Here is a 26,806-nt window from a genome sequence, read left to right as displayed (position 1 = left end):
TATTGAAGTATAGTCAGTTTACAATGTTGTGTCAATTTCTGGTGGATAGCATAATACTTCAGTCATGTAGGAACACACATATATTCATTTTCATATTCTTTCTTACCACAAGGTACTATAAGATATTGAATAGAGCTATATGGTATAACCTTGTTGTTTATCTATTTTATATATATTATTTAGTATCTGCATTTCATTTTCATATCCATTTAAAATAATTTGTTAATCTCATTACTTAATCTAATATACTCATAAAAATTCTGTGGAAAAAGGTACTCAGGGGCTCTCCACTACAGAAGGGGAAATGAAAGTCCAACTAGTTTCTTAACTCTTTCATGACTACTGCATCATGTTTATGATTTTTTCAGTTGACATGAATGAAATGGTCTTTAATGGCCAATATTTTGAAAATGTATTTACATGAAGGGAAAGCACAAGAATAATTTTGAAACTGTAACATGCATCGTATTATATAGCCCTCCATAGAAAAATATTGCATGCTAGTAACACACATTCCTGCTTGGGCAAAGAACCCATTTTAAAGCCAGAAGTTCATCAATCTTCACAAACTTGGACTGGGGACATTACCTATCATGTGCTGACTCTTAGTGTAAGAGCCACCAGTGTTGGAGACACAGCTTCAGCTGGGCTGGGGTACCCCAGCTCAGAAAGGATTGAAAAACAAAGTTGTTGCTCTAATTTTTGCTGTTTTGAAATTTTCTCTCAGATGCACAATGGAGAAATATACTTAGAAATCAAGAGGAAAACTTGGTAATTCATTCCATCGTCACATAATTTGGTCAAATTAGCTACTCAAAAATCAACAAAAAAGTGTTTTAAAATCAGGCCTGTGGATTTTTTCACATTTAAAGTCATTAGCGTGGCTCAAAGATTCCCAAGGTAAAGCCATCCAAACCAAGAACACTTTTTTCCCCCTTGATTTTCCCCTAAGTCCTTCCCATAGTATAGAAACTTCACTAAATAATTCTCCTTGTCAAAAATAAGCAATCCATCTCTGAGTCACACCTTGTCTTCATTTGGGGGCCTCCAAGAACCCCATCATTAAAGACTGTGTAATTCAGTCCTACCTGGCATTCTCTGCAGGGCATTTAAGAGAAACATAAAGATGTAGGCTGTGATGACTCTCCCTACCCTAATATACACCTGATTGGAGCCAGATTCTCTTGCCCCGGGCAAAGTGGCCTCCCTCCCTCGGTACACTTCAGACTGGGGAGCTGTTGAGTTCAGGAGGTGCACTGAAACACCGTAGGAAAATACTAGAAACATAGTTATGGAAAGGTTAACTAATATCTCTTTTGTTCTCTCCTTTCTCTTTCTTTTCACCATTGAAGTTACAAAAGGTTGTATTTGGCCCTGAAGAAGTGCTATCCACCCTTCTAAAAGCACGATGCTAAATAAGCATTTGTTTCAACCACGTACAACCCAGTCTCGGTGGGAAGGTTGCTCTTGTGACCACCCAAGCTTTATTGAAAAAGAATCTTCAATGGCCAGAAACTAAGAAGTACCTAGAATAATTGGGGCTGCAAGAAACAGGATGATGAAAAAAATGCGTTCAAAGCTCTCAGCTGCCTCTCCCAGAAGATGAATATGGTTTTAACCTGGCCTCTTTCTCATTTCTTAGCTAGACTGGGCCAACAAAGGATTAAGCCAGCAAGATCCTTAGAGGCACTAAAGGTGCCTTTGGGGAAGAAAAGGCATCTGCTTACCCCTACCTCTCAGGGGATTTCGTTTCTAAGCTTCAGAAGGCATTTGTTTCTCTCACTTCAAATAGTGTCTTCTTTATTTCTTAAAGACCTTTTAAAACAGTGGTCTTGGTATGGCTTGTTTAGAAGGTTCTTTTTCCATTTATGTTGCTACCTAAGAGACTGGGAGAGGCAGATGCTTTGATGAAAATTAGGAGAAAACCTTTTCGCCAAATGGAAAAAGCTAAGAGGAAAAAAAAGAGTTAGGATTTCTTGGTGTTCTATGTTACAATTGTGACCTGGTACAACCGGAAGAGGATATTGCCCTGTAAGTACCTGTAGCTTATTTAAGCCCCAGAATACATCACAGCCAAAAGAGGCAATAACACATGGGGAATGAGGACCAGGAAAATTTGCTCCATTCTTTGGGGTCTAGAAAGAACACAGGATTAAAAGCAGGAGAGGACAGGAGCTTAGGCCTGAAGCAATGCATTTATATCAGTAACAAAAATCAAAGTTTATCTTTTGTACTGAGAATTGCACCTGACTAAATTCATATAAACCTTCTCTCAGAAGCCCCAGCTCTGTTTATTTCATATCCACAACTAGACTGATGGCAGGGAAGCAAGCAATATTCTGTCTGTGAATTCACTGTCTGTCACCAAGGAGCTAGAAAAAAAAATTGTTTTTTCAAAAGAGAGATGATAATTCTTGGGGACCTGGGATGGAGACTTTATGGCAGTCTGATAAAAGCTCTTCATGTTTCCTGGTCTGGAACCCATTCGCCTTTTAGGGTACATTTTAAAACACACAGGCCTATCTTCAGGTAAGTTTAACTGGATACTGAGCACCCACTACATGGTCACTACATCTCACATTGAATCTGCTCAAACGTCCTGAAAAATAGTAATAATTTTTTATAGATTTATAGAGGAGAAAATTTAGGGTCAGAGAAGTTAATTAGTTCACCCAGGGGCACTCAACAAGCATGCAGAGAACAGAAAGCAATCCTGAGTTGACTGGATCCAGGCTCTTCCCAAACTCTGAGTTTAAAGTCACCCAGGAGGTGTGATTTGAGGGTCTCCAAGAAGGGTTCTTCTCTTCAGGAATCCTTGCATCATACTTGATACTCAGTAGTGTTCTTGGGCTGTAATTTTCTGTCTGCATTTAGATGAGACCCAGCTGTTTTCTCTCTCAGCTGGTGGTGAGCTGGGCTGCTGTGCATGAACAACTCAAGGGGGCGCTGTTTGCACAGCCTACACCAGCCCTGGTGGTCCTCGTCAACCCTCTAGATGGTTTTGTTAAATGGCTCCAATTTGTGGTTGTTGTGACTTTTGTCTTTCCTGTGTCAGATATTTGAAGTCTCCTTTGTCACATGACCTTTGCCTCCTCTTCAAGGTTATCAGTATCTAATATTGTCATTCACTTCCTGGAAGGGATTATAACATGTATCAGCAGCTCTGATACAAGAAGAAATTCACCTATGGGGCAACGTGGTAGAGGAAGAAAGCTGTTTTTCACAGATGTGAGGGTTTTGTTTTGTTTTCTGTTTTTTCTTTGTTTTTGTTTTTGCTTCTTTGTGACTTTTCATGTTTCTTCCATCTTTCTGGTGACATTGGAAAGTTTTTTCTATACCACTTTCTCTGCTTGTCCATGGAGTTGTTTTGAGAATTAAACAAGATAACAGATGTGTAAATAGATAAACTAAAAAATACAATACTCAAAACTATCTTATACACAGCCATCATATGCATCTTTCAGAAGCATAGTTCTGATCATGTCACCTCTCTGATTGTGGACCTTTGAGGATGCCCTATTATCTGCAAAATATTAATGTCTGAGCCTCATATTTGGTAACCTGCATCCTCTGGTCCCCTTATTTCTGATTGCTTCCTTTTATTTATCCTCTGTTCCAGTCACTCCAAGCTACTGAGTGTTCCTTTAACTAGAGTTTTCCTACCTCGGTGCCTTTGTTCATGCAATTTTTTTTGCTTCATAGTGTACTGTCCAAGAGAACTTTCTGCAATGATATAAATGATATGAACTATCCAATATGGTAGCCACCAGCCACAGGTGACTATTGAGTACTTGAATACTGGCTAGTATGACTGAGGAACTAAATATTTTATTTCCTTTTAATTGATTTAAATCTAAATTTAAGTAGCGACAGGCAGCTAGTAGCTGCCCTGTTGGACAGCATAAACCTAAATGTTTTTCTTCTGTTTCATTTCATGTCCAAGTAATACCCATTTATCATTATCTAGTACATCAGTTGCTTTATCTCTATCTGTGTTTGCACCCATACCTGTCATCTTCCTTTTCACTTTCTAACTCCAACTAGGCTTGTTTCATAACTTGCATTTTGGATTTGCTCATATTCCACCTTCCCTACTAGGTGATAGGCTCCTTCTAGTGGGATCCAATCTCATTCAGTGTTGCCCCTAGAATGCAGACTACATATCCAACCGTCTCTCACATCACCCACCAGCCCGCCCACCCACCTTCCTTGACTCCTTCTCCACTGTCTGTGAGGCTCAGGCTGGGTCCTTAACACAGGACCCATGATAAGTCTGAGAATTTAGATAATTAACCAAGGAGTCGCAGGGACAAGCTGCTCCTCGGCCTGTGAACACATTCTTTTATTTTTCTAATCATAACTTTTGTACTTAAGCCCCCACTCAATGATCCCATTGTAACAAAGGTTTCTGAGGACCAACTCCCTGTTCGCTAGGGATGAGGGATGGAGATGTGAATTGAACTACCTGGTTCTGGAAGAACTCCCAGCATTTCGGGGAGGAGGAGGGGAGGGACAGCTCCAAACATCACATGCAAAATAGCGGAGGCATATCCGGCCCTGGGCCTTTGCCTCTCCAAACAAGGAAATCTCCCCCAGGCCCTTGGAGCAAGCCACATTCTCCAAAAGCTTCAGTGTGAAGCCCCATCAACCTGGGAAGGAGAAGACGGAAAGGCCGGCGTGTAAATGTCCCTTCCTCCCAGCAACAACGTCTGAAAGCCCAAACCTCGGTCAGATGGGGCACCGCTGGCCAGGGTGCAGGCGCACAGCATTTCAATTGAGGAAATATCTTTGTGGAAGTCCGTCCCCAAGGGCAGGGGAAATTGGAAGGTGAACAATTAGAGGCTGGCGCGGCCCCAAGTGGCTCTGAGCTTCCTGGCGCGCGCCTCCCAGGGCTGTCAGAGCCTGCAGCACGGTCTGCTCCTGTCACTATCAGTATCCGGCAGAGCCCGCCCCCGCCCGGCCGCCCGGGCCGAGAGGGGAGGGGAGCGGCGCGGAGAGGGGCTGAACATAGTCTCCAAATCGGGCGGATGCAGGGACTGGGGACAGCGAGGGGGAGGGCCGGGGAGCAATGAAGTCAGAGGCACAGCAGCGACTGCAGCTGAATCAATTTGGAGATAAAAATAGTGACTGCCGCCCCTGCCTCTGCAGTGATTTCATAAAGGTCTCAGCTGCGCTGGAGAGAAAGCCAGCGTGAGTGTCCCTACCTCCTCTCCAAACTGGTGAGAGGAGCGAAATAGCAACCACAACCAGAGCTGCAATGCCATTCTCCTTCATCTTCTCCCTCCTCTCTGTTTTCCTGTCTCCCTCCCGCTCTCTCCTCCAGCCGCAGAAGTGCTTCTGGCCTCACCTGTTCTTCTTAATGGGATAATTGAAGACGGGGCGGGGGGGGGGGGGTAGGGGATGAGATCTCCAAGGCGGGCGGAGATAGGGTTCCAGACGTTCAAAATGAACCCAGATGGCACTTTCCCCCTGACTTTCAACCCCTGAGACATCAACAGAGATGATTGATCCCACCTGACCCGCTCTAAAGCCTGAAGCTCTTTACTAGACAGGAGGTATAAAGCCTTCAAGAATGGGTCCCACGAAGTCAAACCCACCTAACGTTTCCATCGGGGAACTTTCTTCCCTGAGCATTCAGATTTTGAAAACAAAACCAGGATTGCCAATTAGTGTGACTCTCCCAGCTGATGCAGATTTAGGGACCAGTTTCTGTGACTGATGCGAGAAACCTCTCTGGCGTTGGAACTGAAAGAGATGTGGAGTGAACAGAGCTTTGGCACTTTGCAGAGTGATTATCCCTGCAGTGCGGGGAGGTAACCTTTCTGCCGCTACATTCTGACATTTGCATCGAGGCAAATGCATCATTGGTAATTGCACCTGAGTGTCAAAGCCTCTTGATGTGTGTGTTCCAACCAAGGTAAGAATGAGGACTTTAGCGTTAAGGCAAGGGAGGCAAAGAAGAAATGCAGATAAATTATAGGAGAGAAGATAATGGAATTGGCCATAAAAAGTAACAGCTTGGATTGTTGTTTCTTCACACGCCTGCAAAAGGTGTATGTTCAGATTAAATAACACATTGCTTGTGAAAGTGCCTAAACTGGTGTCTTGCTCTTAAAAACACTGCTTAGTAAACACCATCTTATATCCTTTCAAATTGAATAGGCTTAAACATCCCTTGAGAGGAAATATAAAACTAGTAACACTGAATGAAACCAAGAAAATTGACGGGACAGTGTCATGTAAAGGCAAAATGTTCAAAGTAGAACCCTCACACCCTCCTGATCCTCCACATCAGAATCCATCTGATTCTTTTGTATCAGGTGAACTTTAGCCATAAACCTTTAATTCAGTAGGTAGCAAATAAATACAGGACCTAGGGGACATCATAAAGACACTGGACCCAAAGGTCTCAAACTGTGAGATCCAAAGTGAGAAGCTTATTGTTGATTTTACATAGAACTCTGAAATAATTTCATTTTATTAGAAGGGAGAAATAATTCCTATCAGAGAGAGGAATATAATATTGTTAAACTCTCCAATTTGGCAAACAGCAAACTGTTAGTCAACCTCACTGGGAATCTGGCTTTCTCATGGGGGTGTATTGTTTCCAGAACTATCTCAGCTGAGAAATCCGCAAACATTTCCCCTGAACTACTGTGATACAATTCATATGGCTTTTCAAGGATATTTACAACCATTGAGGGAAAATCTACGGAAAATTTAAAACCACCACAAAGGTCCTTTTTTGTGCTTCTGAAAATTTTGATGCCCTTTGAATATCCTGATGACTGTTTTCCCACTGACAGACAAAGACATCTGAAGCAAAGCCAGTTTATGCTGTGCTGGGTTGCTAATACAAATTAGTGAAAACAGAATGAGCTTGGGATAAATGGAGTGTACTTGAAAAAAATAAATCAAGACTTGAAATATAATTGAGCTGTGTCTATTTTCTTATGAAAACATATTTAAAAATCTGAACTACATTTTGAAATTCAGCCAAACAACCTTGATCCTAAGAGTATTTGAAACATAGCTGACAATTTTACAGGCCATTTTAGGAGCACTCTAGGACTTCTGCTTCGGGTTGCATTAGGACAGAGCCAAAGAAAGCTACTTGACTTGCAAAGTGTGGGTACGATGCTAACTATAGTAGAGATGATGAGGCTGTGCCAAAGGATTCAATAAGAGTAGCGAAGTTGTATTGATCTCTGCTGGGAGTCAGTCTCTTCTAAACTTGTGGGAAAAAAAAGACATAAGCATGTTCTTTCTAACCCCTATCATTAGCCAGGGCTGTCACCATACTGCCTATATAGTGATAATGCCCAAGTTTACCTATTAGAGGTTAGAAATGAAAAGAGCTAGGGAAGACAGTTGAGGACAGAAACATTCCATATATCTAGTTCCAGCACTATGGCAGGATGGGATAAAGTAGACTGTTCATACCTCTAACACACAGATATACTGAGTAATATTATATTGATTATCTATCCATCTATCTATCTAATCTTGAAAGAATCAATGGAACTCTTCAATTGCCAAAAGCAAAGAGTAAACTCAAAGTCTGAGAAGTAAACTAGGGTAGCTCAGCTAAAGACCCAAATGCCAGGTCCTGATATTTTATTTACCATGCAGGGTCAAAGGCATGGCAATGGACATTGGCAAGGGAAGCAAATGGAAATAATGCCTTTTCCTAAGGCCAGGACTTAGAGAATGTAATGATCTCATCCTCAATAGCAACAAAAATATCTAAGGTACTAGGGAATAAATCTTGAAAAAAATGCAAAATTTTTATGGAAAGAGTTCTCAAAATTGAGAAGTAAATGAGGGACATATATATATACACACATACATATACAGACACACATGTGTGGGCACACACACATACATACAGATACAGTGATCATGGATGGATGGCAAGAGTCAATATAAAGAAGTCAGATCCACTGGATTTAATCTAAAAATTTATTCACTGCCAATCAAAGTTATAATAGGTTTTTAGTTTTGAAGAATTTAGCTTATTGTAATATTTATATAGAAAAATAAAAGGCCAAATAATAAAAAAAATTTAGGAAAAACGAAATGGAAGAGTTCTTGTTATGAAACATCTATACAGCTAGATTGATTTGTACTCATTGATATTGGTGCCATGTCAGACAAATATCAAAGTAGAACAAAATATGGGGCATAGAAACAGACTAATTAATGCATGTAAGAATCTTAATGCATGACAAATGTGTCATTACAACTCAGTGAGAAATGAATAGCCTATTCATTGAAAGATGTTAGGACAATTGGCTATCCATATGGAAGATAATAACATTATATCAACATACTGTAAATAAAAATAAACTGCAGATGCACAAGACATGTAAGATGAATTTTTTTAATTTAAAAAAAATAGGGGGATGATTTAATGATATGGAAGAATGAAAAATTTCCTAAGCAAGCCAAAACCATGAAAATATAAATATTGATAAATTAGACATCATTCAAAAAATTCTGCACTAAATGGATACCATAAGTTTTTTTAAAGCCACAAACTATGAAAAGTTATTTGCAACACTCATAACTGACACAGTATTAGTTTTCAGGACCTGTACATAATTTCTACAAATCAGTTAGAAAATAATAAACAATTCAATAAGATATAGACTATAGACAGCAAAGATGAAAAGATAATTCTCTGAGGAAGAAATCTGCATAAGCAATGTAAATGTGAAAAGATGCCTTAGTTCTAATCAGGAAATTCATATTAAAATAATCTTAAGTTTTCATTTCAAACTCATCCAAATTGCACAAATGAAGAAATCTGTTAATATCTAGTATTGGCAAGGATGAAACAGGAATTCTCAGTTGTGGATATATAAATTGGAAAACCATTATATAGGTCAGGTTGTTAATTTTGTTGATCTTTTCTATTTTTTTTGTCTCAATTTCATTTGTTTCTTCTCTGATCTTTATTATTTCTTTCCTTTGGGTTTTGTTTTCTTTTTCTCGCTCCTTATGTGTAAGGTTGTTTATCTGAGGGTGTTTTGTTTTTTTTTTTTTTTTTTTTTTGCTTCCTGAGGTAGGCTTATATTGCTATAAACTTCCCACTTAGAAGTGCTCTTACTGAGTCTCAGAGATTTTGGATCCTTGTGTTTCATTTTCATTTGTTTCCAGTGATCTCTTCAGTGATCCATTGGTACTTTAGTATCATATTGTTTACCTTACACATGTTTGCTTTTGTAGTTTTTTCTTCTTGTAGTTGACTTTTAGTATCATACTATTGTGGTCAGAAAAGATGCCTGATAATTTCAATCTTCTTAAATTTATTGAGGCTGTTTTGTGGCCTAGCAAGTGATCTATCCTGGAGAATTTCCCATGTACACTTGAAAAGAATATCTATTCAGCTGCTTTTGAACAGAATGTTCTCCTGTGTAGGCTATGTGAGCCCTTCTGTTGTGACTGGGCCAACTACTGTGGGCATGCTGGTAGGTGGGGCTGGCCCCTGGCTCAGTTGGCTGCCAGGCTCTGCCTTGTGCAGTGGCTGCTGGATGACTAGTGGGCATGGTCAGGTCCTGGCACAGCTGGATGAGTGGCCTGAGGAATCTCAGAACTTGGGCTGGCCTGCTGGTAGGAGGGCTCAGGTACTGGGGCAGCTGGCTATGTGGGATAAAGGGGCCAAGGGCTGGTGCTGGCCTGCTAGAGGGCAGGTAAGTTCCCAATGCTAATAGGCTAGCAGGGTGACTCCAAAGTGGTGCCTGCCAGCACTTGTGTCCTTGTGGTAGAATGCATTCCCCCAAATGGCTGCTGCCAGCATTGATTTCCCCAAGGGTCTGCCAGTTACCTCCTAACACTCCAGGGGGCTCTCCAAGACCAGGAAGTGGGTCAGACACAGCATCCTTTCAAATTACTGTCTCTGCACTGGAATTTGGAGCATGTGGGATTTTGTGTGTGCCCTTTGAGAGTGGAATCTCTGTTTCCTACAGCCCTCAGTTCTCCCACATATAAACCCCGCTGGCCTTAAAAGCTAGACTTTCTAGGGGCTTGTCTTCCTAATGTAGGACCCCTGGGCTGGGGCACCCCATGTGGGGCTTGGACCCCATGCTCCTTGGGGAACACTTCTACAATTGTGATTATCCTCCCATCTGAGGGTCACCTATCCAGGAGTGTAGGTCTTGAGTACACTGTGTCTCTACTCCTCCTACCCAGGTGTTGCAGTTCCTTCTTTATCTCTTCAGTTGTGAAAAATCTGTTCTGCCAGTGTTCAGGTCATTCTCATAGATAGTTGCTCTGTAAATATTTATAATTTTTGTGTGCCTGGGAGGAGGTGGGCTCAGGGTCCTCCTACTCTAGCACCTTGGCCACATCTCTCACATATCAGATATTGAAGTAATAGAATACTATATAGTAATAAGTGTGGGTGAACCAGAATTACATTATACACATAGGTAAATCTAAAAATAATACTCTTACATGAATAAAGCAAACTACAAAAGGCTACACCCAATATTATATGATGTTGATATATTTTTATAAAAAAGCACACATAAAAGCTCCCTTTTTCCATACTTTTTTTTTCATGAAAGCATCATATGCAGTAACAGAATACACTCCCATGTAAGAGAGGAACATACCAACTTCAAGATAGTGGGTACCTCTGGAAAGAGAATGGAGATAGAAACATATAGGGGAATTGTCTTTATTTGTATCTATAATGTGTTTATTTTTTATAAAGAAATTTGAAAAACAATGATATGAGCTTCCAAGTGCAAATCTATGTAGGGGTAGGTTTTCACTCCTTTTCTCAGGAGTGGGATTGCTGGGCTATATAATATTTACTTTATAAAATTACTGATAAACTTTGCGAAGTGACTGTGCAAGTCTACCTTCCTGCTAGCCTTGTTACAGTTGCTTTATTTTATACAACACTTGGTATTTTCAGACTTTTAAATATAGCCAATCTATCACCAGTAAGATATATGTAGTGGTATGTTAGTGTGGTTTTAATAGGCATTTGACTAATACTAATGATGTTGGATATCTTTTAATTTTCTATTTACATTCTTTGGGAAAGTGTTTTTATTCAAATCTTTTGCTCATTTTCCACTCCATGAGTTGTTTAACTGAGTTGTAAGAGTTCATTTCTTTCTGGTACAAATCCTTTACCATATATTTTGCAAGTATTTTCTCCCAGGCCATGGCATGCCTTTTCATTTAAAGTAAATCAGTGATTGCTAGGAGCTAGGGAGGTGGGAGAGGGTTGGCTGCAAGGAGGAATGAGAGAACATTTTTGAGGGTGATGGAAATATTTCATGTCATGATTGTGGTGGTGATTACATGACAGTATGTATTTATGGAAACTTATGTAAATTTATACTTAAATTGGTTAATTCAATTATATATAAATTATACTTTGATAAAGCCACTAAAATATTTTAACTAAGTATGGTAAATTTTAGCATTATTTGTTTTTTTAATCAGTAGATTTTTTTAGTGCTATATTGACCTTTGTATTTTTTTATATGTTTAATTATTTTTTTAATTTTAAAATTTGGGAAAAACAGTTATTCCGGTTCTAACTTTGTAACTCCGGTTTCTTTAATGAACCATTGATCCAGTGGGGAAACTAATCTGGAGTAAAAAATATTAGTGAAAATTACTAAAATGAAAAGCAGACTCACCACTCTTCAATGTCTGATAAGCTTTGTTCTGTCAGATTCTGGAATTATAAGCTTCTTGATGTTAATTTGTCAACTAATTGTACATGAGTTAAGAGTGCATTTCTGCTCCATTGAAGGGATAGCAGCTAGAAAACATCATGTATAAAGTGCTACATGAACCTTTGCAGACATTTCCATTTGGAGAGAACATTATTTAGGCTTCCCAGCTGCCTTGGTTAGGGAAGTTCTTCAAACATTGTCAAACTGATCATCTGATTTGCTAAGAGGAATGAGTACCATTCCAGCTGCTTTTCTGGGAATGCAGCGTGAAACAGGTGGGGGAGATAGCACAAATGCCAGAACTTTTCCCTTGGTTGCGGAAGCTCTCCCACACACAGAGAATGGGTGTGAACACAATCTCCAGCAGGCACAGCATCACCTGTGAGCTTCTTACAACTCCAGATACTTGGGTGAGACTTGGACAGACCTTAGGTGTCTGAATGTACAATGATATATTTTTAATTTTGTCTTTGTTTCTTTTAAACAATCTCTAGAGGTGACTCTTGTACACCAAGTGTCTTAGATTAGGCTGCTATAACAAGTAGTGTAGACTGGGTGGTTTAAACCACAAAAATTGATTTTCTCATGTTCTAGAGGCTAGAAAGCCCAAGATCAAGGTGCCAGCTGATTTGGTTTCCTGTAAGAGCTTTTCTTCCTAGCTTGCACATGGCTGCTTTCTCACTGTGTCCTCACATGAGGGAGACAGTGAGACAGAGACATAGACAGAGATATATCTCTGGTGTTTCTTCTTACAAGGACATTAATCCTATCAAGACCCCACCCTTATGACCTCATTTAACTTTGATTGTTCCTTACTTCAAATACAGGCACATTGGGGGTTGGGGCTTCAACATACGAACTTTGGGCGGGGGGACATAATTCAGTCCATAGCATTCCATGCCTGGCTCTCTAAAATTCATGTCCTTATCTTGTGGAAAATATATTCATTGCATTCCAGCAAGCCCAAAGGTCTTAACTCATCCTAGTATCAATTTTAAAATTTAAGTTTAATGTCTCAGATATGGGTGAGACTTGAGGTATGATTCATCCTGAGGCAGCATTCCTCTCTGGCTGTGAACTATGAAACCAGACAAGTTATGTGTTTCCAAAATACAATAGTAGAGATGCTTAGGGTAGACATTTCCTTTATAAAAGGAAGAAACAAGAAAGAATAAAGGGTGATGAGTCCCAAGCAATTCCAAAACCTAGCAAGGCAAATTCCATTAGATCTAACGCTCAAGAATAGTCCTCTTTGGTTTGATGCCCTGCCTTTCAGACCCACTGGGAGGTTGGAGGGATGGTCCCACTTCCAATACTCTACTGGGTGAGGGGTTGCACCCCTAAGGTTCTGCAGGGCAGCTCCATATCCAAAGATTCAGGCAAATGGCCCCACCCTTTGAAAATGAGGATGCAGCTCTGATGATCTCTGAATCATCTTTGGGGTCATTCTTCTCTTTTCTTGAAAAATAGCACATACTTGCAGCTGAATAGCTTTATGATCTGCTCCTATGAAATCTAAGAAGTCTGATGGAGTATCTCCATTTTCTCTCATTTTTTTTCTGTCCCTTTCAGTCTCAGTTGGCAGTGTTCATGCTAGTACAATCCCATCTCTATTCCTGGTCCTGGTTCTTTTTTGCTGAACAATTTCTTATTCAATTCATCTCTCCCTTCCCATTTTATTGGATGAGTCAAGCTGCTCCTTCCATTCTTTGCTTAGAAATTCCCTCAGCAAATACCCAATTTCATCACTTGCAAATTCTACTTTCCAAAAACAGTAGAACCCAGTTCAGCCAAATTCTTTGCTTTATAATGAGGATTGCCTTAATAACGAGGATTGCCTTTCCCCCAGTTTCCAATAACCTGTTCCTCCTTTCCATCTGACACCCCACCAGAATCACCCTTCACATCCACATTTCTAGCATATATCTCAAAACTCTTTCAGTTTCTAACCATTATCTCATTTCACAACCACTTCTACATGTTTAGGTATTTGTTACATCAGCACTCCGCTTGTGATGGAAAATCTATCTTAGCCTTCTTGGACTAACAGCTTTAAGAGAAATTTATTTTCTCACAGTTCTGGAGGCTGGAAGTCCAAGATCAAGATGATGGCAGGGTATGTTTCCTGGTGAGGGTTCTTTTCCTGGCTTCCAAATGGCTGCTTTCTTGCTGTGTCCTTACATGGGACAGAGAGAGCCAGTGCTCTGATCTCTCCTTATAGTCTACTAATTCTATTAGGGCCCCACTCACATCACCTAATTACTTTCTAACTCCAAATGCAGTCCACTAGGAGGTAGGGCTTCAACATGTGAATTTGGGGGAGGACACAATTCCATCAAAAGCACCAAGGTTTTACGACAGTTAAAGAGAACCTATTACTTAACCCCTCAACTTCACATGGGATGCCACTACTTTGAAAGATTTTCCCTATCAGATATTAATATATTAAAAAAAATAATAACCAGATTAGTAACACTGAGTTGGTATTATTTCAGTCTGCAGACTGGCCTGTATAGCTTTGAAGTAATGATTTTTCATATTTTTCTTGAAATATTAAAATTAGTATAATACAATTCACTCAGGAAACTGAAGTTGTGAATTATTGCATATACTTATATATCTTTTCTCTGGTGAGATTTTAACATATTTTTTCTCCCTCAGAGCAGAATTCCTGTGAAACACAGTTGATTTTATAGTAGGTAAAACAGTATTAAAACAACTTTTTATTATGGAAAATTACAAGCATATACAGAAGTAGGGTATAATGAATAATAATGAATCCCTCATAGGCTCCCCATGAGTCAGCTCCAACAATCATCCCCATATGACCTGTAATATTTTTACCTATACTTCCACCTTTTTCCTCAAAAAATCACTGGCGGTTTTTTGAAGGAGGTTATCAGAAGTCATATTACTTTACCTATAAATATTTCAGTATCTATCTCTAAAAAATACGGACTCTTTTAAATTCATTTCTAATATTTCATGATCATGCCTAAAAGAATTAACTATAATCCCATTATATCATCAAATAGTCCATCAATATTTTTATAACTTCTTTTAAAGTTTCTATTAGTATCTAAAGAAGATGCATGTGTTACAACTGGTTGATTTGTCATTTTAATGTAAAAAATCATCTCTTTTTTTTTTTCCCTGTAAATTATTTGTTGGAGAAATTGAGTCTTTTGATCTGTAGAGTGTCCCTCATTCTGCATTTTGCTGATTGCAACCCATTTATTGTTTAGTATTTATCTTTAGCCCTTGTATTTCTTACTATTGGTAGGTTTTGATAAGAAGCTGATTTCATTTTTGGCAAGAATGCTTTAGAAGTTTTGTCCTTTTATCAGGAAGCAGCTAATGTCTGGTTATCTTTGTCTTTTGAGGGAAGAAACATTAAATGATGAAAATTTTATTAGGGCTTGATTGCAGTAATTTTGAAAATCAAAGGCCTAAGGTGATCTAAGCTCATACAATTGTTAAGAAAAATCAGGATAAGAATGGAGGTAGAAAAGAAACCATTTTAATCATACTTTCTAATTTGTTATTCCCCACCCCTCCCCAAGAATATTAGGTATTCTTCACTGAAAACTAAAAGCGTGGATGTTGAAAGAGAGTGCTTGGTAAAGGAGGATGGAGTTAAGTGTCCAGGCTCATGATGCCAGCCCTTGTGATTGCTTCTCTCTCTACTTTCAAAGATATCATAGAAAAACAAACACCTTCTCTCTCTTTCTTTGGAAAATTTAGTCAGAATTCTGATTTCTTTTCATAACACTTTTTCTGATTCTCCTGAGGTCATAAATATCAGAGTTCCCTGATTCTACTAAAAAAAAAAAAATAATAAGCTGGAAAGATACTTTCTTGCCACTGATTCAAGTAGCCATTTACTCATTCTCCCATTTATTCTAAAGGAGGAAATGTAAAATTCATCACTGTCTATACCTCAGGCATAAGTTAGAGGCTGCACAGCACACTAGAATATACATGGTCTTCAGACTCAAACAAACTAGAATTCCAATCCTTTCTTAGTCACGCATTAGCCTGAGGCCTGGGGTAGGGCACTTACCTTATCTATGCCATAATTTCCTGTCCTACAAAATGGAGCCTATAATACCTACCTCACAGGTTTCTTGTGAGTGTTAAATAGCTGCTTAGCACCCTACCTATGTTATGCATGTGAGATTATGTACTGTTCTTGTCACATAATAGATAAAGATCAATGGAAGTGTTGTTGTTGTTGTTGTTGTTGTTGTTGTTAGCATTTATTCTGTAAATAGTTGTTTCCTACCATTCTTTTCCTCCTTAACTCCTCAACTTTCTAGTATCATTTATAAATATGGCAAAAGTGTATAGTAGGCTATCTCCAAATCAGTGCTTGGTAAAAACTAGTGAGAAGAGAGTATTGAACAGAGAAAAGACATGTAGTGGTAATTGAGAACACTCAAAATTGTTCAGCTTAGAAAAAATAGATGCTTTAAAGCCAAGGATACTGAACCATTTCTATTTTATAAATGCATTTTTTAAAGGTGTAGCCTAGGTTAAATGATTTATGACAGCACTTTGTAGTATATTAGTAAGTGCCCTGTAGTATATTTTGTAAATACAGTGACATTTTAGCTATAAGAGCTCTCATTACATGTCTCTGTTATTAAATCATTCCTCCAAAGGCAGGTTAAACTGCCAGGTTTTGGGTAAGAATTATAGGGTTTATAGATTCATGAAGTGAAAATCAGTATGCTTGAGCTATGTAATGTATATTCACTGTGAAGGCAGAACATAGCAGAACAAGAAATGATTATAATACTAAGGACGCGAAAAAGTGAGCAAAAGAAACTGTTTCTAAATATGCCCTCCTAGAGTGACTTTCACGGTCACACTTCTCTTGAATGAGAATACCATAATGTCTTTATTAGCATCATCATTTTCATTTGGCTTAATCAAAAAATTGCAACCATCTTGGCAGTATTTTCATTAAAGACTTTAACTCAGATTGAGATTAGGGCATCCTGCTGGCCTGGCTGACAGAGAGAGCTGGAATTCTGGCAGTTATCAAAAGAAATGAAAATAAAATCGATCAAGTATACATTTTGATGAGATATTACTGATTCCAATACAGCAACCACCACATTTTCATTTATTAGAGAATTGAAGCAAAGAAGTCCATAGAATGTCAATGTGGCAATCTGGCCTGATTTGACATATCTATTCAATGCAAGTCAGAGCCATCCATTTAAGGAGTGATAGGGGTCAATTTTACTTCTCAGGAAAGTCATTGAGTTGGTCCCATGCAACTAGTACTTGTTCATGAAATAAAGTTAATTAGCAAGTAGATCTTTCATAACTAGATGGATATTGATTATTGAATTTTCTACTCAGAAAAACAACAATGAAAGTCCTCATTTCATACCCTTCTTGTCCTGTGGAACCTTATTTACAGACTTGGGGCTACAGAACACCAAGACAGGATTTCAAGCGCAGTAAAAGAATGGAAGGGCACATGATCTCTTTGCACAGATATAAGTTACTTTAGAAAAGGTATATGTCAGCAGTCCTCAAACTTTAACTTGCATCAGAAAGATCTGGAGAGCTTGTTAAAGCACCAACTGTTGGGACCTTGATCCCAGAGTTTTTGATTCAATAGACCTGGAATGGGTTCCATGAATTTGCATTTCTAACCAGTTCCCAGGTGATACAACTGCTGCTAAGGGTCTTGACACCATTCTTGAGAGGCTCTGGTGTTTATGTTGTGGATGTCAGTATGCCATTCCCTATTTTCTAGCAGCTAAGAGAGTGTAGTGTCCCCTTGAGGAGTCTCAGACAGTTATCTTTCATTTATCCATTTACTCAATAAATACTTATTGGGTTACCATATAGTCTCACTAAGTCTCACTAGGCCTTAAATATTACAGCTGTAAGACTTGGATCATCATGGCTTTCAATGTGCCTAAAAACTAAGTATGGAATTCTGATAAAATGTGTGACGATTATAAGGATGCTATGAAACAAAGGAGAGAGACATCACCCAGACTTGTTGAGTGGACAGGAAAGTCTTCTTGGAGAACATGACACCTACACTTACTTTTCTGATATCCCCACAACAACAAAAAAAGCCTGTAACTTTGGGGCCAGCATCCTGTCTCCTGAATTAATGTGAGAGCTTTCTTAGAATCTTCAACCTGACACTTCTCTCAGCTGCTCACAGAAACCCCACAACATCACTATCGTCTTACAAAAATGCAAATATGGTCATATCACTCTCATGCCTAAAATTTCCTCTAGCTTCAGAAAAAATGTGAAACTTCTTCATTATCTTTTCCAATATATGCTTTTAACCTCCAAATATGCTACCACCCACCCAAGCACCTTATTCTCCAGTTTTGTGTGGTACGTCTTGCTCATCCTGAACATACCCTTTTCTCTCTCACCTCTTAGATACTGTGTATCTCTTTTCTTTATCCAGATTTTTTTTTTTTTGTCCCTGTATTGCCCACCTCCATCTTATCTGTCACAGCTCAATGTTCTGGTCCTCTGTGAAGCCTCTGTTGACTGGTCCTTGAAGATAAGCACTTCTTTCTCTGTATTATAAACATTTGATAGATATATCCTTGTTAGGCATACTTATTTGTTGGGATAATTATTTGTTGACTTAGATACCTTAGATGAGACTGTGGATTCCTGGATAGCAGGGCCTATGAATCATTCATTTTTTCATCATAGTACTTACACAAAACTAGGTACATAAGATGTGCTCAATTAACTGGTTGCTGAATAAATGAATGAAAAACTAGGGATACATGTAAAAGGGGGGTCGGGGTCAGTTATTTCTACCTTGGAGATTGCTATAGCTTAATATTTTTTAACTTAATATCAGTTTTAAATATCTAGATGAGAGAATTTGACACATACAGCTTGAGTCTAGAGTCCATTATTTGTTCTCTAGGCTGTCACTTGTGGGGGATAGGATAGAGTTGTGATAAGTTTTTCTTACCATCTGTGGGTAGGCAAGTTATCCCATAGAAAGGGCAAGGAAGGGCATGAGTCAAAATGATAGATTCATATCTCACGTTTACCTCTTTTTAAACCCCTAAATATCACTGTTATTAGTATAAAGATATTAAGACAAGAAAAAAATAGCTAGAAAAAAGAAAATAGCAGATGAGAGGTTCAACGAAATGTGGGGCGATGAGAAGCAAAAGGAAAATAATAATCAATTTTGGAGAACAGAGAAAGTTTCAACCTAACTACCTACAGAGGGGAGTAATGAATGAGCCAATTTACTCCATGGAATTCTGTGAGCCTTAATGATTCAAGGCATCCCAGATAGAAAGAATGAAGGGTTATGCATAGAGTTTCCACAAGGGGATACTTTTCCACCATTTGGGGTGAAATTTATGTTTTTCTGAATCCAGCAAAAATATCAGTTGGTAAAATAAGTAAAAGAATTACAATTTCCCTACTAGAATTAAAGCTTAATAATCACTATAGAGATGTTTACTATTTTGAAGAAATAGACTGATGTCAAGTAGAGAGCAAGTGCAGAAATCACCGAGGTACAGAGTTGAAGGATAAGACTGACGTTTCCAGAACTGGGCATGAGCAGGGAGCAGAGAAGCAATCTAATCAGGGGATGTAGTTTGGTCTAAGCGTGTGTTTGAGACCCCCATCTGATGCTAAGGGTGTATCATTGTTGCAAATGAAATAAATAGCAATACATTTATATGCATAGTATACTTTATAAAAAATTTTAGACTGTTGTTCCAAGGAATAATAGGTTCCGGAAGCAAAGTAAGTTCCTAAGGTGGCAATTTCCACAATTCTGTGTCATGCTGATAACTGTTTGGATATCAGAATATTATGTTACTGTAATGTCACTCAATAATATTAGCTGACCTTTTGCAATGTTTGAAAATACTCCATAGGCTACAGTGGTTTGTAGATACTTTAGCAGAAGAAGCGCAAGGTGAATAAGATAAGAATGTTGCTGTAGAGTACTTGGACAGATAATTACCAATCGACCTAAAATCTGAATCAGCAAAAGCAATACAGATCTTAATGGCAAAACCAAATTCAGGGCAAGCGAGTGAAATATTTTCATTATTAAAAAAGGAAATGAGCTTTCATGAAGTAACGTGTAGCTTAAAGTTCAACTTGGAATTTTTTTGGACTCACTCTACCAACACTGTCATGAAATGAAAAAAAATTTTCTATGAATGGAATATTTGTCACTAAATAAAGATCAAGACTATTGGATAGACTATAAGAGCTTTATGTGTTCTAAAATTTAATCTTAAGGAAAATAACTTTAAAATATCTTACACATTTGTGGTATTATCTTTCAATACTTTGAATGATATTTATTTAGCATGTACTTCTATTTTGTTTCTTTCTTTTAGTTTTTTAATTATCAAATGTCTATATCATAGCTTTTACATGTTATTAGAATATATAATCCTGTCAAATAATATTGGTTCATAATAATCGTAAACGATGTATTTTTTACTATTTTTATGAAAAATCTCTGCAAATTTAGCTTGACCCTATCAAAGAAAAATAATTTACTGCTTATTATTATGGTAATTAATTGTCATTTAAAAACACTCAAATAAAGCATATGAAAAGGACAAATTAACTTATGATTAGGAGAATTTTCAAGAATTCCTGAGAATTCTGATTCCTCAGTCCAGAATCAATGGGGACTTGGAAGTATGAGAAAGGAGTTGAACACAGAGGAGCTGATGGGCCATCTATATCAAGAGGAAACATGATCCAGCATACAGGCAAGAGACTAGTGCTCCTCTCCCTCTAAGTCCAAGCCCCTACCCCACCACACACCCAACCATGGGATGCTGGGAGTTCCGCTTTTTTAGAAATGTCTTCAGACTTAGGGAATCTGCAATAGAGATCTAGGGTGACTTGTGGCTTGAAAAATGCATATTGAGTAAAAATCTAGATCCTCTGCTCTGAAACCTTTCTCACTCTTTCCCCATTTAAGTCCCAAAATGTCACTAGCCAGAGAGAAACTGTCCCTAACTTTCTAGTCCTCTCCCCACCCTGTCAAATTCAGGAGCATGGAGAAATCGGTAGCTCTAGTTTATGAAATGAGTGCATGCCCCCAACACGAAAGTCTGCCAAACCCTTATCCCCCATAAACATCATTGCACACCAATCAAGATTTCAGTGACTCATTAAACAAGAATGGTCAGCCAGGTTAAAGAATTCCCAAGAATTTGAGGAAAGCCTCTAATTACAAAAGAGAGCAGCAAAAACAAATAAACCAACTAATAGAAAATAGGAAGGAATCTTGAGGAATCGGAGACAATGGAAAAAATTGGGGGAGCAGATGAAAACTTTAAAATAAAATGGTTAATATCTTCAGAGAGACAAGAGGAAAATTGCACCAATAAAACAAAAACAAAACAAAAAGGAAACAAACATGAGACAAGAAAGAAATTTTGAAAAGAAAAAATAAAGAATTTAATACAAGATTTAGATGATGAGATTGATGAAATCTCAGGGAAAATGAAACAAGTGTTTAACTAATGGAAAATTTTGGAGAAAATATTAAAAATTGAAGATTAAACCAGAAGGCTCACTATCCATATAACAGGTGTCCCAGAATTAGAAAACTAGAAAAAAAAAAAAAAGAGGTGCAGAAATTATCGAAGAAATAGCACAAAAATAGTTTTTTGAACAGGTTTCCTGAATGAAAAAATTCTGAGAGTGCTCTGTACCATGAAACATCTGCCCACCCTAAAACATGTGAATTTCAAAACACCAGGAATAAAAAGGAGATCCTAAAAAAATCAGACAAGAATAAAAAATGTCATACAAAAGAGCTGAAATGACAATGGCATCAGACTGTTCAACAGAAACACTGAAAATTAGAAGCCAGTGGACTATGGCCTTTAAAAGTCCTTTTTGAGAAAAATTATTTTCAACCTAGAGTTCTAGATCCAGCTGAAATAGGAGTTGTGAAGGTCAGAACATTGAAGATCATGTGTTGCTTTTAGGAAACTATTGGAGGATATTCTTCAAAAGAATAAGGAGCTATTCAAGAAAGAACACTTGGGATCCAGGAAATGAAAGATGATGCAATTGAGGAGAAATCTGAAGGGAAGTGCCCAATTGAGGGATTGACAATACACACTGGAATCAGATGGCAGGACACAGTGAAAGAGTGTCTCCAAACAGATAAAAAGGAACTGATAGTTTAGTTCGTATATATGGGCATTTGGGAAAATATTCACAATTATTTGAGAGATTATCAATTAGAAAAAATGGTGAAAATTTTATAAAACACTAAAAAAAGAGAAAAAATAAATTAGCATTGTACATTGCTTGACTTAGTTTTGAAAAGTGTTTGTTTATTTGTTGTCCTAATAATATAAACAGTTGATTATCCAAAATTTGTGATAAAACAATACCAAAGAGTCTACTGTGGCAAAGAACTGAAGTCTCTGGCCAGCACCTAATGAGGACTGGAGGCCTGCCAACAGCCACGTGAGTGAGTTTGGAAGTGAAACCCCTCTCATTTCAGTTTTGAGATGGCTGAAGCCCTGGCCAATACCTCGACCATAACCTTATGAGACCCCCTGAGTCAGAGACAGTTGCTGCTCCTGGACTCCTGACCCATAGACACTGAAACAAATATGTTTGTGGTTTCAAGCTTCTAAGTTTAGTAGTAATTTGTTATGCAGCAGTAGATAACTAATACACCTCTCCTTTCTTAAATTTCATATTATAGCCAGCAAGGATAGTAATCTTCGGTTATATAAGCATTATTTTGCTTGATATAGAACTATGGAATTTTTTTCTTTTTTAAGAATTTGTTAGTGCCCGGAGAGGATCCCTTGCTTCTTTCACTTTTTGGCTCAGTAAACAGAGTTGAAGAATCAGACTGACTGTGGGGGAATGCTTCTAATGATGTTTTTGTTTGTATAAAAATGCTGGAAATAAAGCATCACAACTGGTATGCTGTAGTAATGTCCATGCCAACCTAATCCATCAGCCCTTGGCCCAATGATTTCAATATGGTTAGATACACAACCTGGAGATTTAATCCTGTGTATCACAGAAACTCATCTTCTGGCTCACCAAAGATTAGTTGGAGTAGACACCTGATTCTAGGTGAGCCAATCAGATCCTCTACCCCAGAAATTTAGAATTAGCATACATTGAGGGAGTCTCTTAACTATGGGGATCTTAAAGGAATTTTGTAGACTTAGGGTGTACATGCAGTCATCATACGACACATATATATAGACAAGAAGAAAAGATAGTTTACAGAGTGATAAGCATGAAGCTAATACATAAAAAGAACCATAGTTAAGGAAACCTATAACTTTGTGTACACACACACACACACACACAGAAAACCACTCACACACATACACACACTTGCACGTACACATGCTCACTCTCAGACACATGGTTCCTTCAGCTAAATTTCTTTTATATAGGCTCTGTGAACATTTCTTCTTACTCAAGTTGATTTAGCTTTGGTGGGTTCCTATTCCTTGTAAATAAATCATCTCTGGCTAAGATGGAGGTTAGAGAGAACCACACATGGGGTTTACTGGAAAGGAGAGTTAGTGGAGCCACTTTTTCATCCCTAAACTTTAATCAGGACTATCTTCCTGGGAGCCTTCCCTCAGGAGAGACAAGATCAGTGTACCAGCAAGCACTTCATAGAAGACATCATCAATGACCAAGATGGTGCAGTAGGAAGACCCGGAGCTCATCTCCTCCCACAGGCACACCAAAATTACAACTATTTACAGAGCAACTACTGGTGAGAAAGACCTGAAGACTAGCAGAAAAGATCTTTTACAACTAAAGATATAAAGAAGGAACCACAACGAGACAGGTCGGAGGGATGGAGATGTGATATGGGTCAAAACCCATACCCCTGGATGGGTGACCCACACACAGGAGAATAATTACAATAGAGAGGTTCTCCCTAAGGAGCAAGGGGTCTGAGCCTCACATCAGGCTCCCGGCCCAGGGGTCCTGCACCACAAAGGCAAGCCCCCAGAATGTTTGGCTTTCAAGACCAACAAGGCTTACTTTTGGGAGAGCCAAAGGACCGCTGGAAATAGAGACTCCACTCTTAAAGGACACACACAAAATTTCACATGCCTTGTGAGATTCTGCTCACAAGGCAGAAACAGTAATTTGAAGGGAACTTAGGTCAGACGCACCTGCTGTTCTTAGCCTCCTAGAGAGAGGTAGGAGTCAAACTGATCTCAGCCTGGGGACATAGATACTGGCAGCAGCTATTTTAGAGAGTTTGTTCTACGATAAAGACATGGGTGCTGGCAAGCCCCATTTTGGAATCCTCCCTAATACTGGGACCTGGCCCTGCCCACCAGCTTCTTAGCACCACTACTGGGATGCTGCAGACCAAGCAGTTGGCTGGGTGGGGACACAGCCCACCCATCAGCAGGCTGGTTGCCTTAGAACCCACTGGGCCACCCACTGCCCCAGGACCCCGACCCACCCTTCAGAAGGCCCAGGACCAAGCCTCACCCACCAGTGCAATGGCACTAGCCCTGCGACACCGAGGGCCATGCAGTCAGAGACCCCTAGACCTGACTCCATCCACCAGTGAGCTGGCCTAGCCCCAGTGCCCTGGACTTAACACTTACACAGTGCTGTATATCAATTATATCTCAATAAAACCGGAAGGGGAAAAAAAGTCACCATCAATAAACAAGTAAAGAAGCTGTGATGACTTTCTTTTGAAACATTTTTATATAAATAAAGCTTTCTAAGTATCAGTTGATCCTAATAGGAACCATTCACTCTTCTTCAGCAGTCCATAGCATGGGAAAACTAGCATGTCTGAATTTAACAGCCTCTGTGGTTATAAAAACTCCCCATAACAGATTATTTACTTGTAAATATTAACTGGAATTATAAGTGTGCATATCCTAGATTATTTTGTTTACTTGTTGTTGTGAAATGTTGTGGATTGTAACTCTGAGACTCATTTTGAATCTGTTTTAAGATTTTATCATTTAGCAAATTCATTCTTCACACTGTTTCTGCAATAGAAAGGTTATCATAATTAAGTGAAAACCAAGGATAATTCCAAAACTGACTTGACCTGAATTCACAATCCCTGCTCATCCTCTTTACGTTGTGAAAGTATCTGGTGTTTTGAAGCCAGACTGCATTGAACATCATTCACTTAATTTAAGAAATATATGTTGAACCTCTGCAATTGGTGCATGCCTTGTTAATTTTTTATGGTTGTATAAACATGAGTGATTTTTAGAACTTATCTGAGGTTGGGTTTTATGATATATAAGACAGAAATAATTTTTCTTATTTTTATACAGGTTTGTGTGTGGATAAATGATTGGCTTATTCATAGGCACATAGTATAGATATACAATAACTGTTATTTCCTTGTTTACTCGTATTTTTGGCACCCATTTGGGCACAGGAACAACAAAAATCCAGGCAGCAAGAAGGAAATGTAATAAATACTAGAGGAATAATAAGTCTGAAAACTAAGAGCAAGTCCAATACTGAGAACTAACCACTCATGACAATACCACAAGCATCGGTAGACTTCTTTCTTAGGCACGGTCTGAGCAGAGCAGTGAATCTTAACATAAGCACAGGAGCGTGGTTAGCAATCTAAAAGCAGCCGAAAGACCTATTACTAAAATTCATGCACTTCTGTCTAGGTTGGTTGCTTCTTTGATGCCTCTGAATTATTTGACAGAATTCTGTCAAACCATTCAAATAAATTAGTAAGAATTTCCTAATCATATTAGGAATTCTAATAAATTAATAAGCATTTTTCTAATCATATTACAAAAAGTAGATAAAGACTAGAACACAATCTGAAGGCACACCAATACATTCAAGCAGCAGCCAACAATCTAACCAAGAGTCAGTGAGCAGAAGAGTCAATGAAATTAGGTTCAACAACTGTACACACAGATGACTGAGCTGTTACAACCAAGCTCAATAATTTATGTCCAAAATAAAGGTTATAAATATAACCAAACTAGGGAAAAGGGCCAATAATGTTTGAAATACTCTGTTTAGTAAGGCAAGGTAGTGAATCATGAAGATTAGAAAGATTTTTTTATGTAGAAAAAGAATGGAAAAAAGTTTTGAATATTAAAATACAATTTTTGGCATTCTTTAAAATTTAAGTATGTGGAATATGAGAGTCCATGACAATACTGAATAAGAGAAGAACTATTTAATATATTCTACATAAAATTGAGCCAACTTTCAATAATACAAATAGTTTATTTCCTTTAGCAAATACAAAAACATCTAGTAAGAAGTTATAAGAGGATATATCCACAGGCACAAATTCAAATAATCTTATAGTTAAGAACTTCTGGCACATGAACTTGTACTGGGGGGCTATAAATTCCTTTCAACATTTATTTAAGACATAATAAAGTAAACAGGAAGAAACTGTAAAGAATATATTCAGTTTGGTATGTTATGCCATTGAATCCAAGATTGTTACATGGACTATGGCCTGGCAGTTCAGTAAAAGAATAAGAATATGTAAAAGTCAGAGATTCAAACTTGTAACTCGAGAATGAGGAATAAAAGAAGACCAATTAAAGATTAATTCTTCCCCTTTTTAGTTGTAAGAGCCCTTGACATTATTGGTATATTGACCAGTATTAAATGTCATTTAGTGTTAACAATTCTACCTGATTCCATGCTAGGTGTTTAACTTCTTTTGGATAATCTATTTTTCCTGATTGAAAACTATTATCTGTAAGACTCTGGGGATTATTTTTTCATCATGTTTATTTCTCACAGAAAAAAGGGAACTAGTTGGACCTAGAGATTACCATGCTAAGTGAAGTAAGTCAGACAGAGAAAGACAGATATCATATGCTATCACTTACCTGTGGAATCTTTAAAAAAAGATGGTACAAATGAACTTACTTACAAAACAGAAACAGACTTAAAGACATAGAAAAAAAACTTATGGTTACCAAAGGGGAAAGAGGAGGGAGAGATAAATTAGGAGATTGGGATTAGCAGATACAAACTACTATATATAAATAAGGTCCTACTGTATAGCACAGGGAAATATACTCAGTACCTTATAA

This window comes from Camelus dromedarius, chromosome 13 (genome assembly GCF_036321535.1).
Source record: "Camelus dromedarius isolate mCamDro1 chromosome 13, mCamDro1.pat, whole genome shotgun sequence".
Taxonomy (NCBI): Eukaryota; Metazoa; Chordata; class Mammalia; order Artiodactyla; family Camelidae; genus Camelus; species Camelus dromedarius.
The sequence above is the reverse complement of the archived record's forward strand: the minus strand, read 5'-3'. Positions refer to the sequence as shown.